The sequence below is a fragment of the Ursus americanus genome, chromosome 21 (genome assembly GCF_024610735.1).
Source record: "Ursus americanus isolate L20-20 chromosome 21, mUrsAme1.1.p, whole genome shotgun sequence".
In the NCBI taxonomy this organism is placed as follows: Eukaryota; Metazoa; Chordata; class Mammalia; order Carnivora; family Ursidae; genus Ursus; species Ursus americanus.
The window spans coordinates 38719954-38738680 of NC_142147.1; positions in this window are offsets into that span (position 1 = coordinate 38719954).

The window sequence follows — 18727 nt, forward strand, 5'->3', positions numbered from 1 at the left end:
CCCTTAGTAATTTTATGTGAACTATTCTTGCTGTAGAAAAGAGCTTTAAAAAAGGGGGGGGTGCCTGGGTAGCGCAGTCGTTAAGCGTCTGCCTGCCTTCGGCTCAGGGCGTGATCCCCGCGTTCCAGGATCGAGTCCCACGTTGGGTTCCTCCGCTGGGAGCCTGCTTCTTCCTCTCCCACTCCCCCTGCTGTGTTCCCTCTCGCTGGCTGTCTGTCACATAAATAAATAAAATCTTAAAAAAAAAAAAACTGTACGGGCTTAGAAGATTAACGAGAGCAGTTTGCAAGGAAACCAGCTTCTTAGTAATCTTTCAGTATATATTTACATCACAAGGAGAGGTGTGTCTGTATCTCTGTATGTATATATATGTATATGGGAGAGGGAAAAAAAAGTCATGGACTAAGTCTAAGAAAGGCTGTTGATTGCGTGTTTTTTGGAAGACGTTATCACTGGTGAAGATAAATGTCAAAGCTTTGCCAAGATGAACATATAGAGAAAATAGAAGTGATTGTGTATGGATCTGCTTAAGAGAGAGAAAAGAGTGAAAGAACATGATTTCGGGACTAGCACAGTACTTAGAGCAGCAGCGTGCTAATTAGGGCTCATACATTTAATGAAACTATTAGCATTTTCTCCTGCGAGAAAAGGTAGATTTTCTTCCCCAGGAAATGACACCTGTAAACAATTATCTCTCTTATCGTTGCTATTAAGATAATTTACATAAGTTGTGCTCATTTAGATTGACTGCCATTAATTATTTTTTTACGACACCTGGTCTCACACTCGATTCTCCCTGGCTAGGGAAGTACTTTGGGATTATTGATAATTAATGATGTAGTACAAATAGACAAGACCATTATTAGGGGAACTACTATCCAGTTATTTTGCTCCGTCTTGGCGGGCAGGGTTTTTGTCTCTTTAATGCAATGTTTCAGACTCTGAGTATCTGGGGGCATGTGGGTGGCTCAGTTGGTTAAGCATCCAACTCTTGATTTTGGCTCAGGTCATGATCTCGGGGTCGTGAGATTGAGTCCTGTGTCGGGCCCCACACTCAGTGGGGGAGTCTGCTTAAGATTCTCTCAAATAAGGGGTGCCTGGGTGGCACAGTCATTAAGTGTCTGCCTTCGGCTCAGGGCGTGATCCCAGAGTTCTGGGATCAAGCCCCACATCAGGCTCCAACTCTGGGAGCCTGCTTCTTCCTCTCCCGCTCCCCCTGCTTGTGTTCCCTCTCTCGCTGGCTATCTCTGTCAAATAAATAAATAAAATCTTAAAAAAAAAAAAGATTCAAATAAATAAATAAATCTTAAAAAAAAAAAAAAGAATCTGAGTGTCTGTAAGAGCCTGGTGGATTAAGAACTTCAGGAACACAACCTTCCCCGTGCCAGCAGCTACTCTACAGTAGGCTGAGACCCGAGGATTGGACAGGCCCTGGATACAGATACAGATTTTAACATTTCTGTTATTGTATGGAATAAAAATATTATGATGACATGCTTTGGACAGAGTTATAAAAACTCTTATAAGAGAAAATAAGGGATGTGCCATTAAGAATTTTCATGTTGGGAGTTCGAGAATACCTAACTCAAATTGGTTGAAATCATAAAAAGATCTGGTGGCACATTTCACCATTATTTTTAGGCCTTTGGGTCAGGCTTAATCTCATGTCCCGCTGATTGAATTCATTCACTTGATATCTCTTGAGAGCTATAGGCGCTGGGACGCGTCAGTGTACAAAACAGACAAGGTCCATAGTCTCATTGAACTTACATTTTGGTGGAGGATACAGACAACAGATTAACACATAAAAAATGCCAAAAGTTTGAAGAGAATTAAAATCATAGGCTGTGATACAGTGTAACCGGCTGGTTACTTGGTTTTAAGTGCTCAGAAAGGCATTTCGGCTTGGATTTGACTGCAAGACAAATCTGCGCTAAGACTGGAAGAAGAAGGGTTGCAGGTAGACGGGAGGAGCTCGGTGCAATTAAGGGTCAGAACTAAGAACACGGGGAAGAGCGAGAGCAGGCCAGAGTACATGTACCTCGGTAAATAGGTTGAATTTTACTGCGAATATGATTTAAAAAAAACACTGGAGGATTTTGAGCAGAGTAGCAACATTATCTAATTTATGTTTCAAAGAAACGTGTCTATGGATGCTGTATTCATTTTCTATTGCTGCCATATCAAATACTAAAAACCCCTGTGCTGAAAACACTCCAGATATAGTGTCTCTCTGTCTTGTAGTCAGAAGTCAGCACGGCTCAGCTGTTTCTCTGCCCAGAGTCTCAGGACGAGGAAAGGCAGCCCCCCTCTGAAGGCTCTAGGGATGAGTCCACTTCCAGCCTCATTCAGGTTGTGGCCAGAATGCAGTTCTATGTGTTTGTGGAACCAAAGTTCTCATGTCTTTGCCGGCTCTGAGCCAGGGACCCCCACTTAGCTCCTGGAAGCCTCCCTGGGATCCCTGTGCACAGCCCCCTCCATCTCAGACCTGCAACGGGCGCGACATCCCCACCCTGCCGCTGCTTCCTCTCTGCCGCATCTGCATGACTACAGCTGGGAGACGTTCTCCACTTTGGAGGGCATGCAGCATTGGATTGCACCCACCAGCAAACACAGGACAATCTCCCCGAATCAAAGTTTGTAACCTTCACCAGATCTGCAAGGACCCTTCTCTCAAGTAGCAGGACGTATCCACAAGTGTTGGAGATGAGGAAGTGGAGACTGGGGCTGGGGGACAGATTCAGCCTACCGCAGACGCTGTGTGGGAGTTAGACTTGGGTGTGCAGAGGGTAAGATTGGAGGCAGGAATACCTGCATTAAGGGTATTTTAGTCGTCCCAGTGAAAGGTTACGGTCTGGTGAGCAGAATGGTACTGGTGGAGAATGAAGAGAGGTAGGATTGATAGAACTTGCAGGTGGATTATACATTGGGAATAAGGGAAAGAGAGATCAAGGGTAACACCTAGATTTTTTTTTTTTAACTTGCGTAACTGGGTATATGATGGTAGTGCCTTTTCCTGAGATGGAGAAGACTGGTATGGTAGTCATTATTGGTGTTCAACAAATATTTCTGGTTCTCCCTTCTTCCTGTCCTCCTTTTGGTGGAGTCTGGCCTTAGGACGAGTTCTGGCCAATGAGATATGTCCCTTCTGGGTCAGAGCATTTAACTGCCAGCCCCAAAACCTCAAGATTCTTTCTCTCCCTGGGTCCTGGAATAAGGGTGCCATGGAACCGAGCTTCCTGCTGACTTGCATTCGATGTGCAGTTGAAAAAATAACCTCTGTTGTCTTAAGTCACTGAGATTCAGGACTGTTTGTTACTGCGCCACAATCTCGCTTATCCTGACCTAACATGCCGAGGAGGAGCAGGCCTTTTGCAGGAACAGGAATAAAGGCTTATGGAGCCGGCCATGGTAAATCTGAGATGCTTGATCAACGGCGTGGCAAGAAGTGTGCCTCTCTGCCCACTTCACTGCTCTACTGCAATCAGTATTAACATACTACCCCATTCTCACAGACCTGGTCCTGTTTCTAGAACAGCTGCCAGCTGCTCTCCATGTCTATTATGCTCTGTGGTCCAGGGTCCGAGGGGAGAGAACGTACTTCCGAGATAGCTCAAAGGTGCAAGGAGTCTTTCTGACGTGGCCTGCTTCATGTGCCCACCTTCCGACCAATCACTAAGACCATGGGGAAGGGTTATGTTGACGATTGAGGCCGGTTTCTCCCTCTGGAGTTGAACATGAGACCAATCCTATGGAAATCACATGGCTACGAAAACCAGAGTATTATTGGGAAGAGAGAAGGTGGAATTGATGTTGGGAATACACGTCCCATTTTCAAGTTCCTGTAACAGATCTGGCACCGTCCATGGTACTTTGCATGTATCATCTTATTCGTAATCCCAACCTTCATGGAATCCGAATAAATACTGATAATCTCATCTAAAATTGACAGAGGTGCCAGGTATGTAAACTTTTAGCCTTTATTCGCCCACAGATTTATCTAGACAAACTCTTTTCTCATACGAGCTGTGCGAATAAGTCACATTTTCCCCCAGTGTCATCACAATGAAACCCAGGGTCTGCCTACTACCCGCATGGCCCACATCTGCTTCTCAGTCTGCCCTCTCAACCTCTGCCTAAGAGGCAAGAGACCACACTCATAATCCCTGCCCACAGCTGTCTTACCCAAAGTGGGCTCTCAGGATTCTTCTCTTGGTATTTGCAATAACACTTAGGAACCCTGTTCAGTCTCCAGGGGTGATATAAAATGCAAAATCACAGGACTTGGAGTAGCTACACGCATAAAGCAGACAAAGCCAATGTCCTGGATGAGAGAGCAGACACAAAGAAGTAGCAAGAAGAGGCCACGTGCCCCTCCCCCAGCGAGGCAGGGGGAGAAAACTCCAAGGTTGCAGATTGCCAGTGCCTGCACCGAGCCCCCCCGAGGCTGGCCTCACTCACTGTTCTTGGGTCCCACGAAGCACCCCTGTGACCTTTCCAGGAAATTACTTCTTTGACTTGAGCTAGTGTGAGCATCCATTCTTTGTAACCAAATGATCCCTAAGGAAGACACTCGAGTGAAGGTGAAGAGTTCTCATGAGTCTGGTTGTCTTGAGGCAGACATCTTTTTTAAATGTTCTTTATTCTCAAACACACCTCTTCCACACAGTTCCCATGGCACTTGTCGCCCTGAATTCTAGTTAATTACATATGTTTCCGCCCTTCTTACTGTGTTGTGAACTTCGTGAGGGTAGGGGCTATTTATTTCTCGTCTTCAAGTTCCCAGCAGACGCACAGAGTGAGTGTGTCGTAAACGCCTGTCGCATCAGAGTCTGCGGTTAAGATCAGGTTCATCTGATTAAATAATGTCCAGCCAGCTCTAGTCAGTCGACTCCTCCCAGAGAGAGCGATGGAATGGGACCATGGACCATGATGCCGGGCAAGCTAATTTTCCTTTCCTACTGCCAACTGAAGAAACTGATCCACTACACATTCCAAAAGGGATGGAGGACTGTGAAAACGCCACTAAAAAATTGTCCAGGCATTCAAGTCAACAGAAAAAACAACAACTGTTAGTGACAGACTGTATGTCCACTTCAATAGGATATCTACTATGTCATTATCGGGAGCACTGCTCCAATGTTTATTAATTAAGCCATGCTTAATTTTGTTCATATTTTTGATATATATAATTCTTTTTTTTTAAAGATTTTATTTATTCATTTGACAGAGAGAGAGAGACAGCCAGCGAGAGAGGGAACACAAGCAGGGGGAGTGGGAGAGGAAGAAGCAGGCTCATAGCAGAAGAGCCTGATGTGGGGCTCGATCCCATAAAGCCGGGATCACGCCCTGAGCCCAAGGCAGACGCTTAACGACTGAGCCACCCAGGCGCCCCTGATATATATAATTATTTCTTTATTACCTTTTGTCAGTTGTTGAGAAAGGTGTTAAAATCTCCCATCGTGACTGTGGATTTGTATATTTCTTGGTTTAGTCCTGTTCATTTGCTTTATATGTCTTGAAGCAATGCTATTGGATTCATTAAGATTTAGCGCTGCTGTAACTTAATGGTGGACAAATCTCTTAAACACTGTGAAAGGCCCCACTTAATGTCTAAATAGTGCTTACTGTCTTAGCTCACTTTGTCTGATGTTACCACGGCCATGCCGGGTAGTCTGTATGGTATATACATATTTCTACCCTTCTTGTTGGAACTTTTCCGTATTCCTGTATTTATGATGTGTCTCTCGTAAACGTAGAGTTGGAGGGGATCTCCATCCTGACCATTTCTTCTTCCTTTTGATAGGAGGGTTTAGTCTGTTTAGATGTTAACGTAATCATGGGTAGATACGCTGGGGCAGATACACAGTGATGTCATGTCCCTCTCGGGTTATCTGTCCCAGCTGGAGGCGTGGGATCCATTTTTCCCTTTTCAGTGATACTGATTTTGATCACTTAGTTAAGGTGTTGCCCGGTTACTTACCGTATAGTTATTAATTACAAAAGGGTCAGTAGTAAGTGGCGTGTGGAAAGATATCTTGAGAGCAAAAACCCTGTTCGTCATCAATCCCCACTCCCTACTAGATGAACCACCCATCACTGATCTTTGTATTTTAATGTTCATGCTCTTCCAGATTTGAACAACGGGAGTCCATCAAGCTGGATCTTATGGGTTTGGTTTTTTTAATGTGCCCCGTCTTTTCTCTTAGCCTTTCCTCTCTTTTTTTGTTAAAGAAAAATCACACGAAATCATTTCAGAATTGCTATACTTATAAATCACTAAGAAAATCAAACCTACTCCAAAGAATTCAATATTTGTTTACATTTCTTTCTTTTTTCTTTCTTTTCTTTTCTTTTTTTTTTTTTTTGGTGTGAGGGTATATAGTCAAAGTACTATGTTTAAATGTCACTTGAAGTAATTCTTACTCCCACCACTTCATTGTGATTGTTGTTCTAATTATTTAATATTTAGCACATTAATGTGATTCCAGAAGTCAAAACAATCAAAACAGTGTACTCAGAAAAACGTCAGTCCCTCCATTTTCCCGTCCATCCATAATCCATTGTACATGATCCAATTCATTAGCTTCTGGGTTTTCCTTTCTTTGCTTCTTTTGCAAAAATAAGCAGACGCTGGGGCGCCTGGGTGGCACAGTGGTTAAGCGTCTGCCTTCGGCTCAGGGCGTGATCCCGGCGTTACGGGATCGAGCCCCACATCAGGCTCTTCCGCTATGAGCCTGCTTCTTCCTCTCCCACTCCCCCTGCTTGTGTTCCCTCTCTCGCTGGCTGTCTCTATCTCTGTCGAATAAATAAATAAAATCTTTAAAAAAAAAAATAAGCAGACGCGTGTATGGTTTTTTATTTTCCATTTTTTCCTTACACAAAATGAATATATATTCTTTTGCCCTTTGGTCTTTTTGCTTAACGGTTTAGCCTAGAAATCATTCCATATCTTCTCAGAGAGATTTTGCTCATTCTTTTTAACAGCTGCTTATTCAAGTTAAGCTCCTTAACATTGATTGATTGATATGTTTTGTCTCTCCTATTGTTGTTATAATTACTGTATCATATTTACTGTGTTTCGTTATGTGATGTGTCAACTTCTCTCTAAAATTATTTATTATATTTAGGAAAGCTCATGTTTGGCTCCCCTGGTTACCTTTCTATGTGTACCTTTGGAGCTCTTTATCAGGCGTAAGTGAGGAAAACTCATTGAACTTTTACTATCTGGTGCCTCAGTTTTAAAGATAGGTGTTGAACTGTCATCGGGCCAAGAATCAGTGATCATATTTGACTTTTTCCTTTCTTCCCCTTCTTGTTATGTTTAGTTGTAGTCTTTCTGCATTGTCAGAACATATTCTGGTTACTGCTCTTTCTGGACCCATATCTCCACCTGTCGTAAGGTTCTTATGTATCACCTGAAGTGATATGGTATTACTTGAAGGTATAAAGATGCGTATTGTAAACCTTAAAGCAATCTCTCTCTCCCTCTCGATAGATGATAGATAGATAGATAGATCCAGAGACAGTTATTTACCATACTTTAAGATACTCATTAGTGTCTTTTTTAAAAGATTTTATTTATTTATTTGACAGAGAGAGAGAGCATGAGCAGGGGGAGGGGCAGAGAGAGAGGAAGAAGCAGATTCCCCGCTGAGCGAGGAGCCCAAGGCAGGGCTCGATCCCAGGACCCCGAGATCATGATCTGAGCCGAAGGCAGACACTTAGCTGACTAAGCCACCCAGGCGCCCCAAGAATTAGTGTCTTAATAGAATTTGTTATTAAAAGCCTCTCCAGAGAGTTCCACTCCCACTGTGGCAGCATGACCTCAAGCATCACTGGGAAGATTATTTTTAAAAACCATCCATGTAAAGTCTGATCTTTATCTTAAGGAAATTATCTTAAGGGCATACAGACAACAAGGAAACATTTCTTCGAGAAAATCTATTAAAACTTGGCATTTGAGCCACAGCCTGTTCCCCGCTCCTCCCCTCCCAGGTCAGCATGACCGAAGCCACTCCAGGCAGGTGCGGCCAAGAACATGGGGCTCCTGCTCCCCTGCTCCCCGTAGCTGCTGGTGTCTGTCCGGGAGGGGGCAGCTCACCAGCACGTCTCCCCCTCCAGCCCCCACTACCTGCTGTGGAGGCCGGGTTCCTGGCAAGTGTGGCCAAGAGCGTGGAGGCTCTGCCCCAGGATGGCACACAAAATATGCCAGGCCCCGCTGATAGGGCCGAGGTTCCACGCCAAGGACGGCAGGGTGGGAAGACCAGCGTCCTGCTCCTAAAGCAGGGGTGTCCCTCAGAAGTGGGCCACTCCCCCTGCCTCATAGTCCGTGTGACCCAGCAAACACGCTCCTCGGGGGTTACCCAAATGTGCTGACCATGTATGCCCACGCAAAAACCTGCCCAGCGGCTTTATTCACCGTTGCCGAAACCTGGAAGCAAGCAAGAGGAAGAAAGTGCGTTCCACCCAGACAATGGAATATTATTCAGCGCTAAAAACAACGGAGCTATCGAGCCTGCCGAAGACGCGGAGGGACCGTCGTGCACATGACCGAGGGAAACGAAAAGGCCACCTACTGTATGATTCCAACTATATGACATTCTGGAAAAGGCGAAACTACGGAAACAGTGAAAGGCTCGGTGTTTGCCAGAAAGGAGGCGGGAGGAGTGTCTAGGGCGGTGAGACTTCTGCGTGCTACTGTGATGGTGGGTGCCTGTCATTACACATTTGACAAAACCCACAGAACGTGCCACCCCAAGACTGAACCCGAACACAGACTATGGACTTGGGGTGATGATGACGTGTAGTGCAGGCTCACCGCTGTAACAAACGTGGGGGACACTGACAGTGGAGGAAGCTGGGGCGGGGGCCGGAGGGGGCATATGGGAAATCTCTGCACTGTTGTTCAATTTCACCGTGAACCTAGACCTGCTCTCCAAAGTCAAGTCTGTTTTTTTAAAGGTTAATTACATGAAAATCAGTCACAAACAGACTGAGCTCGAAACTAACAAAGAGAATAAGATGCAGAGTATTTGAACTTGATAGGGAACAGCGAAAACTATAAACCATGAAGAATTACCACCACCCTTGCTCCGTTCGAGTTTTTCCAGATGGGCAATATTTTCAAGGATTCAGCGTATTAGCAGCTGAGGTTTCAGCATAAATCCTTAGCCTATTAATAACCTAATTTTTTAGGTTAATATGCAAACTCAGTGTATGTGATATTTTAAGAATTTTAACCCAAAACAAGCAGCACGTCGTCTATAAAACCTCAGCTGCTCTCTGACTACCAAGGACCTAATGGTACTTGTTACATTAGGATATTTGAAATTAATTTTGCCTTCACATCTATCATGCACTCCATTAAACTTAAGTTATAATGCAAATTATTTGCTAATATTTTCTTTTTTTTTTTTTTAAAGATTTTATTTATTTATTCGACAGAGATAGAGACAGCCAGCGAGAGAGGGAACACAAGCAGGGGGAGTGGGAGAGGAAGAAGCAGGCTCCCAGCAGAAGAGCCTGATGTGGGGCTCGATCCCAGATCGCCAGGATCACGCCCTGAGCCGAAGGCAGACGCTTAACCGCTGTGCTGCCCAGGCGCCCCTGCTAATATTTTCCAATGTTGTTCCAAGAGATTTGGAGGAAGGCAGCGCACTGGTGAAGGTTTCTGCCCGGCGCCATCTCTTGCCAGCAGTGTGACCTTGGACCCATTATCTGTGTCTCAGTTTCCCGAACTGTAAACAGATTAAATCAATAGTCTCATCCCATAATGTTTTGGAAAGGATTAAATTAGTTAATAATTTAAAGCTCCCAGAACAGTGCCAGGCATGGACTAAGCACCTAATAAATATTTATTGCTGTGATTAATGAAATTTTGACACTTCTTAAAAGGGAGTTTGGCTTGTGTGATTGTTCTTTCTACACCACGGTATACAACGGTTACCGCCGATGTGGCCGCACCATCTATTAATAGACACCACTCCCCCGCCACCCCGTCCCCCTGTCTTACTCCCTGACCACTTTGAAGCGCTTTGTGCCGTTAGCACAAAACAAACCTGACTTCCCAGAGTGCTGGCCACTCCTGGAACATTCCAAGCACGGTCCCATCCGAGAGCATTTCCACGTGCCAGACCCTTCGCTCTCACCTGCATGCCGCCTTCCCTCCCTGCACTCAACTCTGCTCAGACAGTGCCTTCTGGGAGACGCCCTCCCTGCTCACGGGACACGGGCCTCCTGCTGTGGGTCCGTTTACTGCGAGCACCTGGGAGTCCATTTTGCTGGTTCTATTTTCTGTGTCCTCCTCTAGAATGTAAGTTGCAGCAGGGCAAGGACTCTTGCTTGCTCACCGCTCTTTTGTCTTCTTCCAGATCCCACTGTAGGCTGCGCTGGCCCCCCATAGGCAAGAGCCCCCCCTCACTCCATCGCTTGTTCTCCTTTGCTTTTCTTTTTAGTATGTATTACCATCCCGTTTACTTATTTTTTTTCCATGCCCCACGCTAGAACGGCGTCTGGGATGCCTGGTGCCAGTTAGACCCTCGATCATACTGGTTGATGAATAAAGATAATAGATAGCACATAATAGATCCTGGCACATAATAGATCCTCAGCACATAATAGATCCTCATAATAGATCCTCACATAATAGATCCTCAGCAAATGTGCAGAATTAATAAATGTCCCTGAACACGTCACGGAAGGATTAAGGGGGGGGGGCTATATTTCCCGTGGCCCACCACACATAAGAAAAGTTTCAATTAGAAAAAACATAATAACCCATTATATCTGCCATACGGCAAGCTGGTTCTACTCAAAAGCCGTGACTGCTAAGCTCACAGGGGCTTTCGTTACAGCCCAGAAATCCTATCGTGTCACACTTTGTTTCACTTTGCACAATGACTATTTCAAATCTCGCCTCTTTTTAAAAAATTTTATTGTATTTTAAGTAAACTCTACCCGCAACATGGGACTCAAACTCACAACCATGAGATCAAGAGTCGCCAGCTCTACCGACTGAGCCAGCCGGCTGCCTGCCTCTCAGAATCTCCCCTCTTTAAATGTCTAGCCCCCTCCCCATCCTACACTCTCAGGAGATAAAACTGTGTATTAGTCATCTATGGCTGTGTCACAAATTACCCCAAGCCTGAGTGACTAACACATAAAAAGCCTCTATCAGCTTCTAGTTTCTGTTCAGGAGTCCAGGCCTGGCTCAAGGTCTCATTAGGCTTCAGCCAAGTGGTTGGGGTCCCCGGTGGCCTACCTCCTCTGGGCTGGGGCCCTCTTCCACACTCGATCCCACGGTTGTTGGCAGGTTGTGCTCCTCGCAGGCTGCTAGTGAGAGGCCTCCCTCACTTCTTCGCCTTGTGAGCCTTCCCGTGGGCAGCTCACAACATGGCTGCCGGCTTTCCTCAAGCACAACGCATCCAGAAGCCACTGCCTCTTAAATCATCTAACGCCCGAGTGGGTACCCATTCGTCTGCCATACTGTAGTTGGTGGGAGCGAGTCACTGGGTGCAGCCCACCCTCCAGGGAGGGGTTCGACAAGCGCACGAACACCGGGAGACATCATACGGGCCATCCTAGAGGCTGCCTCCCACACTGCACTTCCAGTCTCACAGAGAAAATAGCAGCCACGGCACGAGAACGTTCTCATCTGCACTAACCTCCTATCCTTTCCTCCTGCAGCAGGAGCTGCCCTCCCTTCCACCTGCAGGGTGGTTCCCATTTTGATCCTTCTTCTCAGGGTGCTTGCCTAATAGCTTCTCCCTCTTTTCTTACATAGTCAGACTCTCAATTCAACTGGCTCTTCTCCATCGGCCTTTCTGTGTACTCATGACTCTTCTCACAGAAACAAACGAACAAAAACACAAGCCAGTCTAATCCCTCACTTAGCCTCTATCTCCAACATTTATCTAGTTCACCCCCCTATTTAATGATCCCGATGTCCCCTCCTCTCCGAAAGGAGCTGCCTGTTTTCACTTCCCATCTTCTCCAAGATGGCAGAATTATTTGACTAGCAGAGCTCTTGCTGGGGTCACCAATGACTTCCTGAGGTCTAGTGAACACTTTTAATCCTTGTGTTTTCTTCATTCTAAACACTAATACCACTCCATCCTTTCTGAAACACCCTCTTCTCTTATTTTGTAAGACAGAGCTGTCCTGGCTCTTCTTACTCCGCTGGCCTCCCCTTCTCTAGCTCTTGTGCAGGCATGTTTTCTACTACTCACCCCTTTAAATGTTGGAGTCCTTCAGGCCTTGGCACTGGGACTTCCCTTCTCACTCTGTGTTTTCTCTCCCTTGGTGATCTTCCACGGCCCAGCTTACCACCTAAATGCATACACCTCACAAACTGACTTTCCCAGCCCAGACCTGTGTATGCACCTGCCTGTTTGACATCGCTTCCGTGATGCCTCAAAGGCAGTTCAAGTTCGACATTTCCAACACCAAGCTCATTATTTCTTCTATCAACCTGTTCCTTTTTCAGTGTTCTCTAGGGTGTCATTTCCTGGGGCTGCTGTAACAAACTGCCACAAACTTGGTGGCTTAAAACAACAGGAACTCATTCCCCCTCAGCTTCAGAGAACAGAAGTCTGAAATCAAGCCTCCCTCTGCAGGCTGGACCCGGGGACCTCTCCCTCCTTGCCTCTTGCCGCAGCACGTGGCCCCAGGTGTTCTTGGCTTGTCGCTGCATACCTTCCATTGTCACATGGCTTTCTGCTCTTTTCCTGACAGGTCTCAAATCTCCCCCTGCCTTTCACTTAGAAGGACTTGGAAAAATCTAGGAGGACCTTATCTCAAAATCCTAACTTGATTATACCTGCAAAAATCAAATAAGGTCACATTCACAGGTCACATGCAACCCACCACATCCAGGTCTGTGAATGGCACCTTCTCCATCCTGTTGGTCAAGCCACAAACCTCATGACTATCCTTGTTCCCAGGATCCAATGCATCCAGAAGTCATTTTCCTTCCTCTGCGTCTCTGGTATCTGTCCCTCTTCATCACAACTGAATCATCCAAGCTATTACCACCTCTCACCTAGAGTCCTACACCAGCCTTCCGTCCACACCTACTCCTGGGCCTGCCATCCGTCCTCCACACTGTGGAGTCGTTTCTAAATGCGAATCTGATCATGGCACCCCTCCGGCTTCTTCTCGCACCTTTCACTCACTGCTCTTGGGAACACAGTCTTCATTAAAAACCAACATGAAATAAGAGCATCGATTTACACCATGAAGCCTTTAGGAAGGAGGTACACGGCAGGCAAAGAAACACTGTGTAGAGCAACTGAGAGGAGTCACCTCGAAAACTGATGACTCTGAACTTGGCCTGCTCCACGCCCAACAACTGACTACACCATGATCTTCCTCAGCTCCTTCCTCGGCTCCTCCTGAGAAACCCGTCACCGGACACCAAGTGCTAAAGAGCATCCGCCTCCCTTCAGCACTCATCATGTAGTAAGTACTGAGACGGCCGGGTCCCCTCAGGGTGACGCCAGCAGCATTTTAGACTCATCACGTCTGCTTTCCACCCCCTCCCCCCAGCTCTTCTTGTGACTCTTCTGCTGGAATACCTGAATGGGAGCTGTCCAAATGGCTTCAAAATGAAGTGCCTCTAAGTTACCAACTTTTCTATTCCTGTCACCACAAAGCCATCTATCCCAGTTTATGTTCTCATAATAGCTAACCTTATAGGTTCAACGGAAGCAAATCTCTAGCATAAAAAGTATGCCATCCACCAATCAATCATGACCCACCTCCTGGGTATCCACAGTGCATTCAGCACGGTGTTAATTCCGCTCTGGCAAGGGTTTTGGCCCCAAAACAGAGAAATGAAGAGCAAGGTAATTTTATACCAGTGAAATGTTCCCTTCACAATTTCTATGTCTGCAGGATAGAGTTGATTCTGCTGCAGAAGCAAACAACACTACAATCTCAGGGACTTGGAGCAATGAAAGGTTAGCTCCCCTTCTTGCTGCGTAACCAGCAGGTTGACTAGGGCTTTCCATCCTGCTGTCCTCCCTCTTAGACCGGTTGATGGAACAGAGCCCATACGGATGTGCCCGGTCGCTTTGGCAGAAGGAGAGATGGGTTTGGGGGGTCTCGAGCCAGTCATTAAATGCTCTGGCCTGATAGGCTCACAACTCCTTGGCCAGAATAGTCGCATGGCCCCACTCAGCCACCAGGGGGCTCCAAAGTGCACCCTCCAGTGTGCCTGGAAAGCGGGAAAAGTGGCAATACTGGCAAATGTCGCTAAAGATCCGCTCAGTCTTTCTTGTCACTAAGTATTTAGACCGCCATTCTCCCCAACAAGCAATATATATACCTGCACGACTGCCCCCAAGGGGCAGAATCCCAAAGCTCCATCCAGTCATGGCATCATCAGGCTTTAAGTCCAGAACCTATGCGTGGTGCACAGGAATTTCTAAGTTGGGGCAAAGGAGGCACTGTCTCCATCCAGAGAATTAGGAACTAAACAGGTTCTCTATCGGACCTCCAAAGTTCAATAACTTCACTCTCAATATATAAAGATAGAACAGTCATAGGCTAACCACAACCAACACACCTTTCAGCAAGGATAGGGAAAGGAGGGCACTCTGGCACTGACCCTATTTCCTCCTCTCTGTTGTATCTACCACATTTAACATTCACAGGGCATCATTCATCTGCCAGGAATCCCTCTAAGCACTGTACATATATTAATGGATTTAATCCTCACTAGAACCCAATGACAAAGGTACTATTATAAATCTCATTTTCAGATGAGAAAATTCAACCCATTCGGGTGCTCAAGGTCCCCCAGCGAGCACGTGCTGGAGATGGGGCTCTGGCTCAAGCAGCCTGGCCCCAGAGTCTGCTCCCAACCACTACACTGCACGGCCTTTGCAGGACATCTTTATCTTTAGAGATGCGTTTACAGTAAAAATTCTAAGTTAAGCTTGCAACCTAAAAGTGGGAAGATGTTTATTATGAGAAGCACATTTTACCCCTGGAGGGAACAGATTTGTTACTGGAATCACCATTCCCTACTACTCCTTCCTGCTGCTGTTTTCACCCGGGATGAGTCGGTCGGACCCTCGTGCGTCTCACAGAGGGGTCTCACTGGAGGCTGGAACACAGACAGGACACTCCTGCCCTTTGCTGTCAGAAAGCCTCCATGCAGGGAGCATCGCTGTGTTGCCAGCCCAGGAAAACGCCTGCAAACACGTCGTACACACTGGTGTGGGTAGAAATGGAAATGGAGCTTCTGGATCCAAACCAGGAAGTATTTTTTGAAGATGGCCTCACATGTAGCCCTTCATTGCTGGCTGAGCCCACGTTCTCCTCCAAGGGAAGCACACGGGGAGAAAACAGAGCCAGCCTGCAGACAGGAGGAGGTGGGGTGAGAGAATCCTAGAATTCATACCGCACATTCCAGCCCTTCCTAGGGATCCCCACAGGGTGGTGAACCCTTTCCTTCTATGGTTTCTTCAAGCTGGAATTCTGTCCCTCACCATCAAAATGGTAGCTATACCAGAATCTAGCTAACCAGTCTCCTACTGACACCTTTCAGTTTTTCCAATGTTTTTGCTAATGCAGATCATGCTTGAAAAACTTTCTTGTTCTTTGAGCCTGACTGAATATGTCAAGAGGATAATCCTAAAAGTAGAATTGCTTTCTACTTTTAAAAAGTTATTGACATATCAGTACTTGGGGCACCTGGGTGGCTCAGTCGGTTAAGCATCTGCCTTCGCGTCAAGTCATGATCCCAGGGTCCTGGAATCAAGCCCTGCGTCAGGCTCCCTGCTCAGCAAGGAGCCTGCTTCTTCCTTTCCCTCTGCCTGCTGCTCCCCCTGCTTGTGCTCTCTCTCTTTCTCTCTCTCAGTAAAATAAATAAAATCTTAAAATAAATAAATCAATAAATAATAAAATAATCAGTACTTTATTTTTTTTTAAAGATTTTATTTATTTATTGGACAGAGATAGAGACAGCCAGCGAGAGAGGAACACAAGCAGGGGGAGTGGGAGAGGAAGAAGCAGGCTCATAGCAGAAGAGCCTGATATGGGGCTCGATCCCACAACGCCGGGATCACGCCCTGAGCCGAAGGCAGACGCTTAACCGCTATGCCACCCAGGCGCCCCTACATCAGTACTTTAAAAAAATGTATCGATAATGCTAACCCTGGTGCCAATGCACGAACTCCTCCGCAGTACCCGAGGGGCCCAATTCCTCGTATCCTTCACAGCACTTGCTAGAGTACGTCTTTTTATTTCTTGACAATTGGTTACAAATAAGTGATCTCCTTGCTTTCATTTTAATTTCTTTAACTTGTATGATTACACATCCTTTTATATTGATCAGCCATTTGTCACCACACTTACAATTTTTAAAAATCTGTCTAGAATTTATTTTGGGGTAAGGGAAAAGGTGCAGATCCAACTTAATTTTTACATACACAGTCAATTTTCAACTGCACGGCTCTGAAAAGCTACCTTTATCACTTATCTGGTCGCAATTATGTGTCTGCTCTATACCATTAATTTGTCCCTCTGGTCTTGTTGATTCTTCTGATAAATGAAAAGGGAATAAAATAGTCTGGTAGGTGAAACAGATCCAATATTGGGTCTAAATCCAGCTCTATGCTGTTTGTATGAGACACACTCCAAACAAAAGAACAGCACAGAATTGAAAACAAAAGTGAACATAAAAATTTCCAGGGCAAATGCAAACAAAAGAAAGCATGGGTGTGATAAAATGATCATTAGATATATAACTCATAGGCAAAAAGCAATAAATGAGCCAGAGGATCAAGTTATAATAATAAAGGTTATGGCCCACAGTGAAGATAACCACCATGCACTTTTATGCACCAAATAACATAGCACTGGAATGTGTGAAGATAAACGGCAGGGAACACAGGAGAGAGGGATGAGACAGCAGTGGGGGCAGGGAGGGGGCAAATGACCTGTCTCGAAACCAGTCAGGCTACATACAGAAATGCACATGAAGATGGAGAAGTGATTTTGTTTTATTATTTATGCCTACACAGAAGGGATTTCTTAAAGTTTGTGATTGTCTAAAATGAGAGGCTCATGTGAAAAAGTAAAAGCATACTCATTGGCTTTAAAAATCAACTATTATCTCTTGATTTCCTGCTAGGGCACGAATGTCCATGTCCTCCCAGATTCACGTGTTGCAATCCTAGCCTCCAAAGCTCATGGTATTAATAGGTGAGAACTTTGGGAGGTGATTAGGTCATGAGGGTAGAACCTCGATGAGCGGGATTAAGGTTCTTATCAAAGAGACCCCTCCCCGGAGCTCCCCAGCCACTTCCACCATGTGGGGACACAGAGAGAAGATAGACTTCACCCAACCGTGCTGGTACCCTCACCTCGGATTTCCACCCTCCAGAACTGTGACCCCCAAAAATGTCTGTTGTTCATAAACTACTGGTCTGTGGTATTTTGCTTCAGCAGTCTAACAAAGCCATTCCCCTTATAGAAAAAGCGAAGAAGCCAAGATAATTTCCCATTCTCTCCTCTTCCATTACTTGTGCTGGCACCAGCCAGGAATTCTGTGATCTCTTAGATTTCTTGAATAAGCCGCCTAATGTAAAAATAATAACATTTTAATACGTAGAAGCTGGTTTATGGCCACGACTGCCAGTCATTTTAACCTAATAATTTTGTTTATTTCTATTCGAGGCTCACTACAACCTTCATTCCTCATATTCATAACTTCTTTATTTTGATTCTTCTTCTAATATGTATTCCATCAACTCAAGCATGTAATTTAAGAAGCACTTGTGAGTTCCTAGCTCGGAGGCTTTCCCCCACCGCCCTCTGCAGATAACTGTTCCATTATCATTTGGCATCTTGAGTTTGGGAGGAAAGTCTGAAGCCAACCTGATTTTCTCCGTGATGAGCTGACCTTATCCTGCCCTGATGCTTACAGAATTTGTACAGGGCCTGATGGCTTTATCCTGATTTGTCTCATTACAGGGAGAGAATCCTTTTAGTGTATAAGACCTTCCATTTCATCTGTAACTAAGTTTAGTTTGGTCACATCTGTGCTGTGCTTGTTCAGGAAAACCTGAGGAGTGTTGCGTCATCAAACCAGCTTCCACATCAACCATCCACCTCCTTCTTCCTCCACCTGAGCCCCTTGCTCTCACCGGGTTTTCCCCACATCTCCGTGGCAGTGGCACACATTTCATTCCAAGGTGCTTCTCAGGTGGTTTCCGTTTTACAAAGCTTTTTCCCTCCACTCGTTCTCTGACACCGCTTTCCTTCTCTTTCTGCTGTTTGATGCTCTTCTGTTTTTCCCTCTCATTTGAACTCGTGCTTCACAGTCCTGAGTGCCTTGTGGAGTTTCTTTGAGGTTTTGGGGAAGTTTTATCTCATTGTTTCTTCAGTCGTGTTATCTAATTCCTGTCTTTTTTTTTTTTTTTTTAAGATTTTCTATTTATTTGCGAGAGAGCACCAGTTGGGGTAGGGGAGGTGCAGAGGGAGAGGGAGAAGCGGACTCCTTGCTGAGCAGGGAGCCCAACATGGGGCTCGATCCCAGGACCCTGGGATCAGGACCTGAGCTCAAGGCAGATGCTTAACTCACTGAGCCACCCAGGCGTCCCTCGAGGGAGCATTCTTACTTAATCTGCACTCCCCACCCCCGATTTTGTAATATCTATGCCTAAGTCCCATGCTGGTTCCTTTCTGGTCCTCACTGAGCAGGTGGCTCTGTCTG